A 16,723-nucleotide genomic window follows, 5' to 3' on the forward strand; every position below is an offset into this window, starting at 1 on the left:
GAGACAGGGGTTTAGAATTACTAACACAGAGAGTGTTCATAATGTGACATCTTCAAAAGTTACAATTTTTGGTAAAATGTTTGGGTTTTGTTTGGTGATTTTGAAATCACCAGATGAGGGAGTTGATGAAGCGAACTTTTAAAATTAGTTGCATTTTTGTTCGCTGATTTGAACTTCCATAATGAATAATAATATTAATGAGTTTTGCATGTCTTTATATTAATTCAACCTATATTAATTCAACCTAGAATAATGTGTACTTACATAAACACGCAGGTTTAACATTGTGTGCTCTTGTTGCATTTGCCAGTTCGTTCAAATAATATATTAACTTTGTCTTTTCGTTTTGTCAACATTAACTGCGGCTGATTAAATAATAGCATGTGCTTATTTTTAAATGTGCTTTTGTCTATGCCGTGTCGATTATGTGACAAAGTTTTGTTCATTCTTGTGCTCAAAGCTAGGTAACATAAACTAATGGTTTAACATTAGTGAAGGGGGTGGGTAACAGAATGACTTTCATTACTCAAGTTAATTGATGTCTTGTGTTTCCTTGCATACTAGAGTTTTGGTAAAGAGGCCTGAGGCCTGATTTAAAATGGATGTTTCTGAAGTCCTGTCATGATAGGCCGTGCACAGCAAAGAATGAATAGAAGAAGTTTATTGTTCATAATCTTCGAAAAACAAATACGTGGAACTGAACTGTGCAGGATGTGCCTTGTGTTGTATAACTTTGCCAAGGACAGGACATGGCGGAAAAGCTTAAGCTGAGGAAGCAACGAACTGTTATTCAATAAAATGTAGCATAGATCCTCGTAAGCTAATGTCACACGTAGACAATGGACAAGGCCGCTTTGAAAAAATATGATTTTGAATGAGAAGGCGATGACTTCATGGACTGACGGCTGTCAGCCAATCATTTCGCAAGATGGTTTACTAATTGTATTCTTTTAGCTAGTTTTAGATAGAGAAAAGGTATAAAATTTGGCCCGTTAGGAGGAGCTTTGCTGGCTCGTTCCTGTGATCGTGAGATGCTGTCGGACTTTTGACTCACGTAAGAGAACTCTGAACTTTGCTTTTTCCCTTTCGGTTCCATTTAGTTTAGTCAGGGAAATAGGGTTTTTAGGGGATGAGTCTCTTTTGCTTAAATAATTTTCATGCTGATTTGATTTGAACTGACAGTCTAATGTGCCTTTACTAAATTAAATGATGCTTATTAAATGCAAATAAAAGAATTAATATTTTGAAAATGCTCTTTGCTTGATAATAAAGTTAATAAAATAAATTTTGAAATGACAAGCTGGTCTTAGTTATTTTGAGTCTAGTTACCATTATTTATTCCATTGCTTAGGTGGCTTAATTAAATGAACATTTTTATGAAATGACAATGATAAACTGCAGATGTATATAAAAATAAATAGTTTTGTGAATAGTTCTGATTAATTAGGTCACATGATTCAGTTGGTCAACTCTTGTCTCAGTCATTTATGGGCCTGGTTTTGAAATTATGATTATTGGTGAGTATCGTGGTGTAGAGTTGTGCATATGAGACAGAATTTCTTTAGGCCCGCTGGATCAACTACAACATAGATTGTAACTACAATGAGAAGCCACAACAGAGGACATAATTTATGATGTATTTCCATACGCAAGCGCCTCATGCCTCCCTTCGGCCCTACGGTAAAAGAAAAGGGCAGGAATGCGCTGTATCTATCAGATACAGCGCATTCCTGTCCTTTTCGTCTGTGCGTGCGCACAATGGGCTGCCATGCTCTAATGCAGGCACCTGTGCACTGCATTGTGGTTAGCCTACATATCTGACTTTATCCTGGTCCAACACAACCAGATAACCACAGTGGGTGCTTTCTACATCTATGCACTATTTTCACTTAAATCTTTATCTTCATATCTTTGGTTCTACTGGCTGGATTTTTGTCATTTTGATCTCAAATAATTTATTACATTTTACACTATTGTTCAAAAATGGTGTGTGATTTTTCTTGTATTGTATTTCCACTTTATGACTGTTTGAAGCGCTGCATAAATACTTAAGACATTGCCTCTACGTTAAGTGTGACTATTTTGTGCCAAGCAAGCAGAGGATTAAGCACAGGTTAATTTGAGGTGTGCTTGTGTTTCACCATGACAAGAATTGTGGTTGCTGCTTGCTTCGGATTTCACCCCATCAACCAGTAACCAAATTGCCTACAATCCCTGAAAGACTTTAGAATTCAATAGGGAAATGGTAATTGATCCCTAAAATAGTCTAACATTTAAGAATAGTTCTGTTTGTAAAAGGTATGACCCCTTTTACCCCATGACTTTGCATGTGATCCTTCTTGATGGCCTTCACATAATAATGAATTCTATGAGTCTTTTCTTGGTCCGAATAATTGGGATCTGACCAATTTTGTGACTATCCTCCTAATATGTGTAGTTGCATCTAATAAAATGCATAATAATCTCACTTCTTTCATGAGCAAATCATTGGACTTCCTTGCCAACTTTCAGGAACCTAAAAGCATCCAACTGAAGAACATGACAAAGATTCAGATTATGACTTATATAAATATCTTCATTAACATGATATTTGTTTATTATGTAAGACGTTGTTAAACCATGTGCAGCAGATTTACATGCGTGCTTAAATGAAGATGTTTAGGCTCTTATGATAATGTTATGTTAGTGGAAATCTTAACATCTTCATGATAAAGGTAAACAATTGGATTTAATTGGTCCTGATCTAACTAAAAACCATAGATTAAAAGAGTATGGAAAACCTTTATGCTATGTTTAGAAGCAAATAACTTATTGAATAAGACATAAATCAGATATTATTGTGAAAAAAGGTATACTATGTAGATGGTCAGAATTCTTTTAGCCATGTGCCACCCAATTAAGGGTATACATAATATCCCCAATGCACTTTCGCCATTAAATTTGCTAAACACTGCCATGTTACCGAATGAGGTATAATACAAACTGAATGCTTTCAAATAAAATTAGAGGAGATACCAAAGTCACCTTCTCACACAATACCAACATGGTCAGCGACGGCTACCGCCCCCCTCCCTCTATGCCCACAATAACCCGGTACACAACGAAACCGAAAATGATTTGTCTTTGGAAGGAGGGGGTCGCAAAACCCCCCGGCCATATTTATTAAGATACAAAATAATAAAATTGTTCAACAAAATATACAATTTTTATGCAAAATTATTCAGAAACATTTAGATACATTTATATCGACAATTGTGATCGGCTAGCCTTAACAAGATTCTAATACAGCTTGTTTCCTAACCGAATCTAACATCCTCATCTGAAAAATTATGCATACTAACATTGATGGCGATATGGCAAGGTTGCTAACCGGTGTCAGGTCTTACAAGCTGCGCCCTTACGCAGGTGCGCATGCGCAGCCGGGCCCGTTAATTACCCGGTCCACCCCTGCAGCCGAGCCCGTTAATTACTCGGTCCACCCATGCAGCCGAGCCCGCCACTTACTCGGTCCACCTTTGCAGCCGAGCCCTTTAATTACTTGGTCCACCCCGTGAACTTCATTTAACCAGTGAAGGAGGGCCCTAACTTGCGTTACCAGCTGCCCCTGAAGTTCTAGGAGGGGCCAGTGACCCCTCCTCCCCCTGGGCGGACACCTCCAAAGGATGATGCCGCCCCTAAGACCTTAAAAATAGCTGCTCACCGGTCATGACCTTACCGCCACAGGCCAGCATTGTTACCCAACGATCTGGCCTCCCCCCTTCCAACTCCTCAGAAAGGTCATGTCCTCTTTGCATATCCCTCTCGCCATGCTAATATATTATTTGACCACAAGACGTTCCCAGCCTCAGTCAAATGCACTCTGTCCCGGAGGTAGAAATGCTCACCCCAAATAGACCCATGAGGAATCGTCTGCAACCGGGGGGCTCGAAACAATTTGTCCAACTGTGTGTTGATCCTCTTTACCGAGTGATTCAACGCCTTGAATGAGTCCCCCTCTCGCCACTGCCAACGAGGAATGAGTTTGGACCAGACTACAGTGCAACCCACACAAGTCCTAGAGACCCACCCCGCAGTGGATATGATCTCATCTATCAGGATGCGTCTCCCCAGTTTGGTCAAGTCGTTCTCCCCCAGGTGAAGTATCACCACTGACGGGGGGCGGGTTGGTGCGACAATAATTCCAGAAAGTAATACCTGAACTGCCGAATACCCAGGCCTCCTCTCCCGAAGAATGAGATGGAGAATCCCTCCTCTTTTGCCCTTCTAATCCTGTCACCTGCAAGAAATACATTTTTGCCCGCCTAACATAAGAGTGGCCCACAACCGAAGTCACCAATGTCCGACAATCTTCCTGTTGCTTTTGTTGTGAATGTGATATCTTCTGCCAACATTCGGCAAGTTCCTCTCCCGCGTGACAGGTTCGAGAAACTGCAAAACCAAGAGATACAAGCGTGAGTCATCCGGCTATGTCACAACATGTCAAAACGTACGTAGCTTTTGTAACACTCAGAGGACCACCTCCCAATCCTTTTAACCTTTTCGGCTGGGAGTCCCCTTACCACTGCTTCAGTTGCTACCCCGATTCTAAAAGAATGCGAGCCAAATTCCACAGGATCCAAGCCTGCCTTTGCAACCATTAGTTCCAGGACCTTCCTAAACTGGTACCTAGTTAAAAGAGTACCATCCATGTGACACAATAGTGCCCCTCCGGGCGTCCCGTCCCGCTGCCTCCTAAAAGCCTCCACATGCGAGACTGGGCAACAAGGGTTGGTCCGAGCACAGTGAAGCACTATTGTTTCCCCCTTTCCCTCCTGGTCGGTCTTCGATCTTTAAATCGTTACACACATGGTATCGGCATGGATCCCCACACAGGCCACTTGTAGGCCACCCTCTTTGTCCACTTTGGACGCGGCTACTAGCTCGCCTAATCTCTGGGCCCCATAAAACGCTAGCGTGAACGCCGCCTTGAAAAGCAGCACCTCCCAAGGGGAACTACAGACATCAGAAAGAGCTAACAACAGGGTTGTAAGCCTTACCAGCCCAATGGGCTTTCTCGAATCTGTCGAGTGTCCCTGAATGCGATGCCAGCCCCTCAACGCCTTGCGCACTACAAACGTGTTTGTAGGGTCCCTCAAGCCTCTGGCCTGTGCAAAGAATGAAACCGCAGCCCTGTGTCTGTTTGCGGCTGCAACCGAGCGCCCTTCCCTGTGCATCAGCTCTAGGTATGCAACAAAACTGTCCTCACGTGCCCAGTTATTCTCCCAACCCTGCCCAAGGAAAGTACAGTAAGACAAGAACGCCCCTTCATATGCTGTTCTGGTTAGTGGGGCTAAGCTAGATGCCACGAGGTATGGTAGTCTGGGGCACCAATCCGCCAGAGAGCAACCGGGAAAGGTGCTGGCGATGGGTCCGCTGCTGGGAGCTGTTCCCTGAACACCTGCATTTTGAAGCGAGAAAGGGCATCAGCTGCATTTTTGACAACACCTGACACATGTTTGGCCCTGAAGGTCACATTTCAAACATTGTAGCACAATTTCCTTTACCAAGCGCAGTATGAATGGACACCGCGCCGCTTGCTGGTTAATGCATTCTACCATGCTCATGTTGTCCGACCAGAACACCACTGACCGATTGCTAAGGTGCGCCGGCCAGACCATCAATGCCACCTATATCGGGAACAATTCCAGGAATCCGATGTTGGTGGTTAATCCCCACAATCCCCATTCCTCGGGCCACTTCTGGGCGACCCACTTTGTGCCCAGGATGGCGCCAAAGCCCACACTACCAGCAGCGTCGGTCCATAAACCCAACTCTGCCGATGATTTGGGGGGGGGGGGCGGCCACACTAATCTGCCATTGAAATCCTCCAGGAATGCTACCCATATCCGCATATCCTGGTGAACCTCTGCTGACAGTCTAGTGCGGTGATGTTTCTCTCTCAAACCTTTCATGGCTTGGGCAATCGACCGAGAGAAGGGGCGTGCCATTGGGATAACTCGCAATGCAAAGTTCAATTGGCCCACCGTCTCCTGTAGCTGCTGCAATGTAACTTTCTCTTTCTGAAGGCACTGGCGCAATGCCGCCCTGAATTTCAATACTTTGCCTGTGGGTAATCTAAAGCACCCCTCCAGCGAACCAATCTCGATACCCAAGAACTCCAAACAAGTGGTCGGGCCAACCGTCTTCCCAGGCGCTAGCAGAACCCCGAAAGCCCTCATGAGCACGCAAAATTCCTGCAATGCCCAGGCACACTCCAAAGTCACCGCCGCTCCCAAGAACAGGAAGTCATCCAAATAATGCATAACCTGCTTGTGGCCCGTGGCCTGTCTCATGACCCACTCCAGAAAGGAACTGAAAGTCTCAAAGTATGCACAAGAGATCGAGCAACCCATCGGCATACATTTGTCCATATAGAACTTTCCTTCAAAAGTGAAACCAAGTAGGTGGTGGTCCAAAGGATGCACCGGCAACAAACGAAAGGCGGATTCAATATCAGATTTGGCCATGAGAGTGCCCGCCCCAATCCCCGCAATAGCTCAACTGCTTGATCAAAGGAGGCATATTTCACACTGCAAATTGCTTCATCTATCGCATCATTCACGGACACCCCTCTTGGTGCCGACAATTGTGGATCAATCTAAACTCGCCCTTCTCTTTCTTGGGGACTACACATAATGGTGAGCACACAAAATTCGGCACTGGGACTTCATGGAATGGCCCCGCTATCCTGCCCAGGGACAGTTCTTTTTTAATCTTAGCCATAACTACTGCAGGATTCTGTTGTACGGATAACTGGTTCCTACAGTGCGCACTGCCGATGTGTCCCCCGGTCGGGATCCGAAACCCTTGGGAGAAACCTTCCTGCAATAACGCAGCTGCGCAGTGGTCTGGGTATCTGTTCAACCATGGAATCATTGCCAGGACATTAACCGGGGAGGGGCTAACCGGACTTCCAGCACTATTCAGGTTTCTTTCCCGCTCTCTGATTCTGGTTACCATTTTTTATGCATGTCGTCTCGGGATGAGAGGTGTGACCAGATTGCACATGCATGTCTGAATCTACAAGTGCCGGCCGGTCTAGTACAGGAACGCTTGTTAAAGTCCCAACACACACCTTTTCTTTCCCCGCTGCCCCCCCTACCTTTCCCTGGGAACTCATTCCCTGGTGCCGCACGAAAGGGCTGCTGGTTCTTTGCCGGAAACACGTTGGCGATGGTTCCGTGATGGGTGGGGGCCGTGCCCCCTCCGAACTGTTTATGCCATGACAATGAGTCTACCTTGTCCCATGACAATGACAAGTCAAACTCCTTCGACTTTCTGAAATTCACGTCATATTCTTTCCATGCGTCCCTGGCATATTGCTCGCTCCAACCCAAAATCCTGCTCTGATAGCACGCCATTGCTGCATGCATATTTGGAGGGCGTTCAACAGTGATAGCTGTAGAGTGAGGAGCTACGATGGCAAACAAGATGGCTGCTTAGGCTCCCGGCTCCGCCGACCTCCATATCCCGCCACAAGATCCTGTACAATACCCTGATTTTACGCCCAGCCCCTGCGTGCATGAACTGTTCCTCACTCCGATGGTGAAATACGGGAATTTTTATCGGCTGGTTTCACGAAGTTACACCGAGTTGAAGATTGTGGCCTACTCCAGCGGTGAAGCCGGGGCCTCGAGTATCTGCAAGGCCAGGCTGAAGTGCAACAACAGCGGCTGGGAGACCCAGGCAGGGTCCGGTCAATCGTAGTGGAGGCTTTTTTTGCGCCCGAATTTGGCAGCGATTGTTTTCTTTGCTCAGCATTGATGGAGAGGTGACCTTGCTTGCTACTGACAGTGGGTGGGGGTTCCCGTCCCGCGGACCCAGTGTTGGCTCCTGCTGGGGTTCGGCGGGTCTGCGCCCCGGCCTGCGTCGTTAAGCCGGGTGAACGCGGCTGTAGAGAACGACGGGTCACCTTCCACGCTTGCCCTCTCGTGATTATGTTTGTCCCCCCCGGAGATACCAAATTCACCCGGGGAGGTGATTGTGATTGGTTTCGGGGGTGAGACTATGGATCAAAATGTGTCTGAGGCATCGCTGAGGTCAATATTGGCAGAACTTTGGGCGTTTCACTCACAAGTTGATGTTTTATTGACCAAAATGGATGCAAGCCTATCTGGGATGCTGCTTGTAGTACCGGACCCTGCCCCACTGTTGGAACAGCAATCAGCAGCCATTCAAGCCGCAGCCATTTTGGCTCACTGCGAGGACCCCGTGGGGGAGCGAGTATTGGAACCATCGGATGATGCCCTGGAAGATGGTGTCCCAGAGGACGTGAGTGTGCTACCACATCTTCCACCATTATTGACTTTGGAGGTATTGACTGGCGTTCCCCCCCCCAGACATTTGTGTTGTAGACTCTTCTCTTATCTTGTGGTCGTCTCCTCCCTTTTTGGAGATGTTACGACCCCGGGGCAAGAAACATCGGGACTGTCCAGTTGGGAAAGGGAGACTTCCTGCGCCTGAAGTTCTCGTGGACTTACTTGCTACAAGTGGTAACGGATTGACTCTCGATAACTTCCCTCTCCTCTATGACTCGTTTGTGTGCTTTTGGGTCTCGCTGGGGAGGGTTTGTGTGCTGGTTCGAAAGGGTCAAGGCTAAGATTAATCAACTCTGGACGGTTTGGAATGGCATTATGGATGTTCGATCTGCAATTGTTTGATTTAAGAGGCTGGGCGGTGTATCACGGTGCCCCCTAATTTCTTTTATAATGGTCGCTCTGCATCCGTCTTTTTGCGATAGGGGGTGTCTGTTTCTGGCGGGGGGGCTAAGGGGCTGGGAGCACGTACAAATAGGCCCTCCTCCACTCTTCTTCTTCTTTTCCCTTCTTTTAGGGTTTTAGTTACTTAGGGCGACAGCCACGCTGCTAGTGGGGTTAGGCTATAGCCATCGGCAGGGGTGCAGGGTGGGGGGTTGAAGTTTTTTTTTTTTATTTTGCCTTTTTTATTTTCTATGGCCTTTTTCTCCCTTCCCTTTCTTTCCTTTCGGGTCAGTATAGTCTGTGCTTTATTGTGATTACACTGTGTTCTGGAATTTCGTGCTCATGCTTCTTACGTTAATCGGACTTCCGGGTGGGCAGGCCCTGAGAACCGGCGCTTACGAAACTGTATATTGTATTGTTGTTTACTTCGATCCATAAGCATTGGCGCCAGAGTTCCGCATATGGCTGTTTCTAGATGCATATCCTGTTTCTTGGCCTGTCCCCCGTATCCTATTGTTTGATTGTATGGCACCTGATCCGTTTATTTTGATAATATAAAATAAAACCTTTATTATGTCCTGTGACCTATTCATGCGTACCAATACAAGTTTAATCCTGAATCGCTGCCGGACCTCAGGGTTGTCGGCTGATGAGCTGTGTTGTGCCACGATATGATGGGTTCTAATTATGACAAGCGTCCAGCCCCTGCGGTTGTAGGCCCATACTTGTACTTTCTGAATGTTGCAATAAAGGTTTTTTTTTAAAAAAAAACAGTGATAGCTGTAAGGATGGAGAAGACCCTGATCCAATTGCTCAGTGTTTCCTCCACCCTAAACTTCGCACACTGTACTCTCCATTCGCTAGGGTGCATCCATTCTTTTAGCATTTTGGCATTTTCCATTTCCCTATTGTCTAACAGCAAAGAGAAAATATATATGTAATTTCCCGCCCAAATCATCTCTTTCAACGCTCGAGAAACATGTTGCCCTAAATCCTCGCTCTGAGATGGAATCGTCCCGTCTCCTAAGAGAGGCAGGGCTACCTCCTTACCGTTACTGGGCGCCGGGGCTGGTCCTGCATCGCTTCCGTTCGGTCGAGCGGCATCCAAACCTGCAGAAGAAGGAGAAACAGAGGCCGGAACCGCACTTGTAACTGTTCCCGCCCTAATCTTCTCCACCATTTTTGCTGCCTCCGTGGCATGATCTAACGTTGAGAGCATCATACCCCCTTTCTGTAGCCAAGGAAGTAACGCCGCTATTTGTGCCATTAACTCAGGAGGGATCTGAGTGTCACAATCCGGTATTGCTGCCGGCACCACCGGTGCAGACGGTGCCAAAGGTGCCGGCACTGGAAACAATGGGAGTGGGCCATCTGGGGAAGGTGGCGCCGGCCCGACAGGATTGGTCCCTGCTGGCAATGCGGGAGCCGGTGCCAAGGGGGCCAGGAGTACCGGCTCCGGGGTAGAGGGCACCGCCACCGGTGCACGAGCAGAAGCATTGCACCTTGGCCGTTTAGCCTTGCCCTTCTTCGGTGAGGAATCGGAATCCCCCTCAAGTAAAGGCGCATCAATCTGCCGCTTTGCCCTACCGCGCGGGCCTTCGATATCATCCATTCTTTTCATCATACGGGCCTCTAGGCCATCAACCGAATTCAATCTTTTATCCATGGCATTCATCTTACGCATCATGGCCTGAAACATCAACTCCATCTTTGACCCCTTAGCCTTAGCTCCTGGCATTCTTACTTATGATCAATTCACTCACAGCTCAGATTCGCAAGCAGTGTGCCCTATACCTTCACGAGACGGAGAATGTGCAGGGGGCTATGAGCACCACGCAACAGCGACCGCAACACTGGCTATTCCAAATGTAATGGTTGGCCCGACTCTAACGTAGAACCACCCGGCGGCCACGCGAAGCGATGAAATGCAAGCCCCCCGCTTCCTCTTACTGTCGCTGACTTGCGTGTCCTGCACTCTACAGATCCACCGTCATCGATTTTTACGCTCCACTCTCCGTTTGTCTGCTTCCAATGTCGCGCTACCGCACACTCCAGTCAGCAATCCTTGATCTGAAAAAGAAATCGAAAAATTAGGAGGCCCCGAGCGAGGGGCACGACCAGTGTGGGGGAGCGTCAGGCGACAAGAAGCGGGGAGAGGGCGGGCCGCCCCCTCCCCTCACCCCTCGACGGCCGCCCCTCTGACCCGGAAGACTGAACCACGCCTCCGGATCAGGGATTGGGCGTCGGCCGACCGGTGGTGTGGCGCACACCTCCTGCGTACCATTGGGCGCCGGGAGATCACGCCCCCACACCACCGGCAGGCATGGGAAGAGGGAATCGCCGAGCTGCCATGCGGGCAGGGGGCAAGGGCCCCCCCTTTTCATCTCCTAAGCATGGGTATTCCTGATTTGGCGTTTATGAAAGCTTGAGCCATTAAAATAGGGGCATTTTCCTCCATTGGTTCCCAATATCATTTAAAGACACATGTTTCTTGATTTGAAGATAGAATTAAAACAAAAGTCCCCCACCTTATTTTAGTAAATCAGAATCAGGGTATTAAATGAGCCATCTGGAATTGATCAACAAGTCTTGTATGCTGCCAGGTAATATGTGTCTCTAGAATGATGAAGAAATCCTGGCAAACGTTAGTTAGACATTTTGTGAAATTATGTTAAGTTATGTTGTACTAGGTGTTCATAGTGCAACAGCTACAGTTTCCCAAGACCTTTGAAATTTCTGATTGTCTTGAAATACCAGAGTGGCATACTCTGGTTGTGGGTTTCTTTATAAAGAAGTCCATAGGGATAGTTTCATAGAGCACCAGCACCAACCACACCTGTGTAAGGGATTTCTGCTCAGAAGTAAAATGTTTCCATGTGAAAGTTAGTTCTCATGAATTTTGATAGTTTTTTCTGACTTTTTTAAAGTGGTGATTATTGTTACATGAGGTTTTCTGGCAAGGGGTACCCCATTGAGAATTCAGACCCTACAATTGAGTAACTCTATGAGGATCTGTGCTTTTATGATGTGCTTTTTTTTAGATTAGTTTAGCCCTTCAGTCCATGACTCTTCGTGCTCTCAGCTATCCATGTTTTGTGTTGGATGCATGCTCCCCAGAGCTATGAATGTCACTACAGTGAAGCCTAGTGATTGAGTGTATATTTCTGGTACTGTTGGCTGTCATAGTTAGTAGAGGGACATCTGTTAGTAGAGCACAATGTCATGTAATGGGTTTCCTAGAAAGATATATCTTATCCTACTTTAAAAGGAATATAAAAAAGACTGGAGATGTTATTCATCACTGCCTTCATGTCTCTGTCACAGTGTCAAAATGGTACTATCCACGGCAGTGTGACTTTATCCCAGTTTCAATGAGTCTCTATTTCCTTATTAGTGTGTTCCCATCCAATAGTTTGTCTGTGCTTGAACCACTGTGTCACTGCGCTCTCTTGTGTAGTTCATTTCTTTATCATCCTGAGAATTATTTCTCCTGTTTCAACAATTCCCTACAGCAAGCTCAGAGACTCTTTGACTCAGCATCAGTGTGTCCTTATGCAAGTCTCGGGATGCCCTTATGACATATAGGGCCTGATTTCGATGTCCGGTGGAATTCACTCTGCCTGACACCAACTCGGTCCTGGGACTGACCGACAACTGGTCGGTGGTCTCGACTGCCTCATTAGGATGCGACTGACCACTGTTCGGTTGCATTCCTATATTTCACAATGGGAGCATGCATTCTGGCCGTAAACCGGCTGTAATGCATGCTCCCATAGTGAAATGGGAGGTGTGGTTCATCCCTGCACCCGGAGGCAGGCCCCTGAATGAGCCTGCCACAAGGTGCAGGGATCAACAGCGGGGCACCATAGGGTCCCCCTCAGCCTCCAACTAGAGGCAGTGCACCAAAGGTGGCCCTGCTGGGAGCCCCCTTACATGCTTTCTGCCTTGGCTTCCATGTCGAACAGGCAGGCATTGAAACCATGTCAGAATCCGTGCATTGTAATCACAAGGGTGGAAAGGCCCACCCTTGAGATTACTAGCTGGCTTCCACAGGTCAGAGGCCTTCCACCCGACATCCTTGGTTTGACTTCTGACTGCCATATTATGATTATGGTGTCGGAAGTCAAACTGGTTGGTTATTCTGGCTGGTATCCAACAGGCTTAAGGAGCCTGTTGGCCAGCCAGAAACCACAACATAATCCCTTACAGGCGGTGTTTCCGCCGTCGGAAATATGATGTCGATTTCCGACAGGCTTTTCATGTTGGGTTTTCTGACATGAAAAGCCTGTCGGAATGTGGCTTTGGGGATCCGTAGCAGGGCCCCCATGCCTCCGCAGCCTCCGGCTGGTGGCCTGGAGTGCACCTATGGTTCCCCCTGTAAATCCTTGTACCATGTGGCAGGCACCATGAGGTGCCTTCCACTCGGTGCAGGGACATACAGGAACTCCTATTTCTCTGCGGGTTTCTGACCACCGCATAAGCTCCCATAGGGATATAAGATTTTGGACTGCTCTATATGAGGTTGCATTGTAATAGTGTGTTCGGACCCGCTGACCTATGGTGTTACATGCACATTACTAGCAACGTTGCACAAACCGTGATTTTGTTCCCACTCGCCTCTCTTCTAACAAACAAAACAGATCACAGTTAGGCCTGTCATTCCACAAATCAAATCATCTCTTTCTCAAATATTGTGCCTAACAAATCTTATTCATGAAGAAATATTTAAGTAAAATATAACTACATTTCTATAGTATTTTATGGTTATGTCTCTATGGGAAGGTCGAAAACTATATTTTCTACTAGATTATATTGTTTTGCCAAATTTTATCATTGAGCTCTTCACTTATTCACAATAACAAGAATGTTGACCCAAGGTCAGAAAAAATAAAAAGTAATACTGCTTTCGAACTCATTTCTAACTTGTCATGCCTTGCTATGGAAGTCTAGTTTTCCCATTTGTCTTTTTAGGCCTATTCATTATTTCTACACTTAATTGCACAAATCTGCATGTATTAAAAATGCCCTATCAACTTCCCCCTATGATGGTTTACATCATTACAACCTTCACAGATTTATCTCATACTTTGGTCTTGCTTTCAGTTGAATCTATTCCTTTTGTTTTAAGTTTTCTCTCTCTTTCAGTGCTTTATATTATTTGGCAATACTTATTTTTCTATTTCTTTCTCTATTTATTCTCTTTTTTAGCAGAATTCTTTTAGCCCAATATACTCCTAGCGAAGTCAGAAATCAAATAACTATTATTAATACAGGAACTAATATGACTTTTAGGATACCTCCTCCTGCTGTTACAATTTGATTGCCTACTTTATAAACTCCCTGTGTAAAGCTTTTTACCATACTTGTGGTTTCTAAAGGTCCCAGGTCAAGTTTGATCGCTGAAATATTCTTTGCGTACTCTTTAATTTTTTCTTTCTCGTCAGGCATGTAGGTGCAACAATGTTCTGACCACAGACTTTGACAGACTCTGCCTCTTTCTGCAAGCACAATGTCTAATGCATATGTATTCTGAAAAACCATGGATCTAACCGCTACTAGTTCAGTGTTTGTGACTAATAAAGCTCCAGATGTAGTGGGTGCAATCCTGTCCACTACTGTTGACAGCTTTCTAATTTTCTCATCATTCAGCATCACCCCCAAACCTGGGATAATTGCTCCATATCTGTCTCTCATCAATGTTGTTCCCTCATTTGCACTTTTAGTGTAAATTTACCCCAGGCAGGTAACTACACTGCGCCAGCAGAGTTTACATAGTTTTGCCCACTCCTATGACTCTGTGGCAGAGCGTAGTTAGATGCCTCCTACACCCTACCAAATGAATTAAAACTAATAGAAGGCATCATCCTGCCCCGTGGCTGCCTCCTCCTTTATATTACCGCTCTCCTGCCACCTCCTTGCCCTCCTGCTTCACTAATAACCCCTACATTGTACATCTTATGCGTGCGCACGCTCAAGACGTACAATGTAGGGGTCCTCAGTGAAGCAGGATGGCAAGGAGGAGGCAGGAGAGCAGTGATGTAAAGGAGGAGGCAGCAACGGGGCAGGAAAGTGACTTTTAAATGAGGGAAGGGCACGGAGTGGAACAAAGTTCCACTCCGTTGCTTTCCAATTCCGTGAAACTTCGCATAGAGGCACTATGCCTGCTCCGCCCAGGGTTAGTGTAAAGGTGTTCAGGTGTCATTTGTAAGGCCTTCAAGCTATTACCATGATACATCTTATGAAACAATAAGCCTAAACAGAAAAAACCCTCCCAATCTGCTGGCATTTTCAAATATGTGTCTTGTACACAGATAAAATAAACTCCTGGTATTGCTGGTTAGTTAGATTTGTATCATTTGCAATGTTTCTGATGATAATTCAAATGTATGCTCTCAATTACTTTTCCCTATATGTCTCTTTCTATTCTGAAATCTTCTCCTAAAACACATACTGTCCCCTTTTGTCTTCTATTTGGTCTTAACTTTAAAGGCCCGATTACGATGCTGTAGGAAACGGCTCCGACCCTTGGTCAGAGCCGTTCCTACTGCATCGTAAGCTCCTGTTTGCATTAATTTCTGACCGAACAATTTTGATGGGGTCAGTCATAAATTAATCCAAACAGAATTTCCAAATGGCTTACAACGGCCTCGGAGAAGAGGCCTGTAATCCCAAGGGTGGCTCTTTCCGCCCAAGGTATTACGATGGCAGATTCCCACAGCCTTTCTGTGCTGGCCTTTCTGACACAAAAAGGCTGTGGGGATCTGACTTTAGGGGCCCGCAGAAGCACCCCATGGGTGTAAGGCCTCTGGATGGTGTCCTAGGGGGCACCTATGGCACCCCTCTTTTGATCCCTAGTCCCGGTGTCCATAGAAGTACACAATGCGTTTCCAACTGCCATGAATACTTAGAGAGCAAGTCAGAACTGATTCGGAATGATGGCGTGTTTTACTTTCCGACCACAGACATTGTAAACTGTTGGTCAGAATGTAAAGCAACCGAGTCCGTCAGAAGGATTCCAACACAGTCGAGTAGATTCTGACCGCAAGGAGGAGGCTTCCCACCTGACATCGTAATTGCCCATTTAACGTATTGATAGTTGCCAACCAAGACTTTATGGTCCCATTCAACTTTTCTACTATTTCAAAGGTTTGGGGTCAACAGCTAAAATGCAGCTTCTGTTCAACTTGTAATGTTGCACACAACTTCTTGAGGATCTCATTGTTCCTTGATCAGACTCAAGCGAAACAGGCATTCTGTACCATTGGATCAATTCTGTTATCAGCAATTTAGCTACAGTGAGACTATCATACTTCCATGTTAGGCAGGCTTCCTCCCATCTGGAGAAAATGCACACTATAACCTCGACATATCTCAGCCCACTGCAAACAGGCTTCTCGATAAAATCCATTTGTGTCCTTTTGAAAGACCGCCCAATCTCCCTGTGTGGCTCAGTGTAACTGGTATTCATTTCTCTACATTCATCTGTTGGCATGTTACATACCAGTGACATAGATTCTCTGCAAGCTTTCTAAATCTGGGATTAAACTAGTTTTTACTAAATGTCCCGGCCATCGCATCCCTGCCTAAATGAGTAGGACCAAGAAAGTGACATGACAAATGCCGTAACAAACTGTTTGGTAACACGGTTTCTCATCTGCTATAATCCAAATACCATTTGCATTTTACCCTCATCCTGCTCTGATGCAACCCTGCTGTTCTAACTGAGTTACATTACCCTGAAAAATGTTGAGTTCTTCCTATGTGTCAGCTACAGACATCAACACTGAAAAGACAGTGTCTTCTTGTGATTCACCTGTGACTGTTCCGTTAAATGTGCAGGCCACTATGGCACAATAATGTGCTACTTCATCAGCTTATCTCTTACTAACTGTGACATAGCGATAGTCACTTTGGTGGGCTGCGTATTTGACTGCTACGGCAGCTAACCATTCCCAAAAATGTCCTGACTTCTTTCATTATTTGTG

The sequence above is a fragment of the Lissotriton vulgaris genome, chromosome 8, assembly GCF_964263255.1.
Source record: "Lissotriton vulgaris chromosome 8, aLisVul1.2, whole genome shotgun sequence".
NCBI classification, from domain to species: Eukaryota; Metazoa; Chordata; class Amphibia; order Caudata; family Salamandridae; genus Lissotriton; species Lissotriton vulgaris.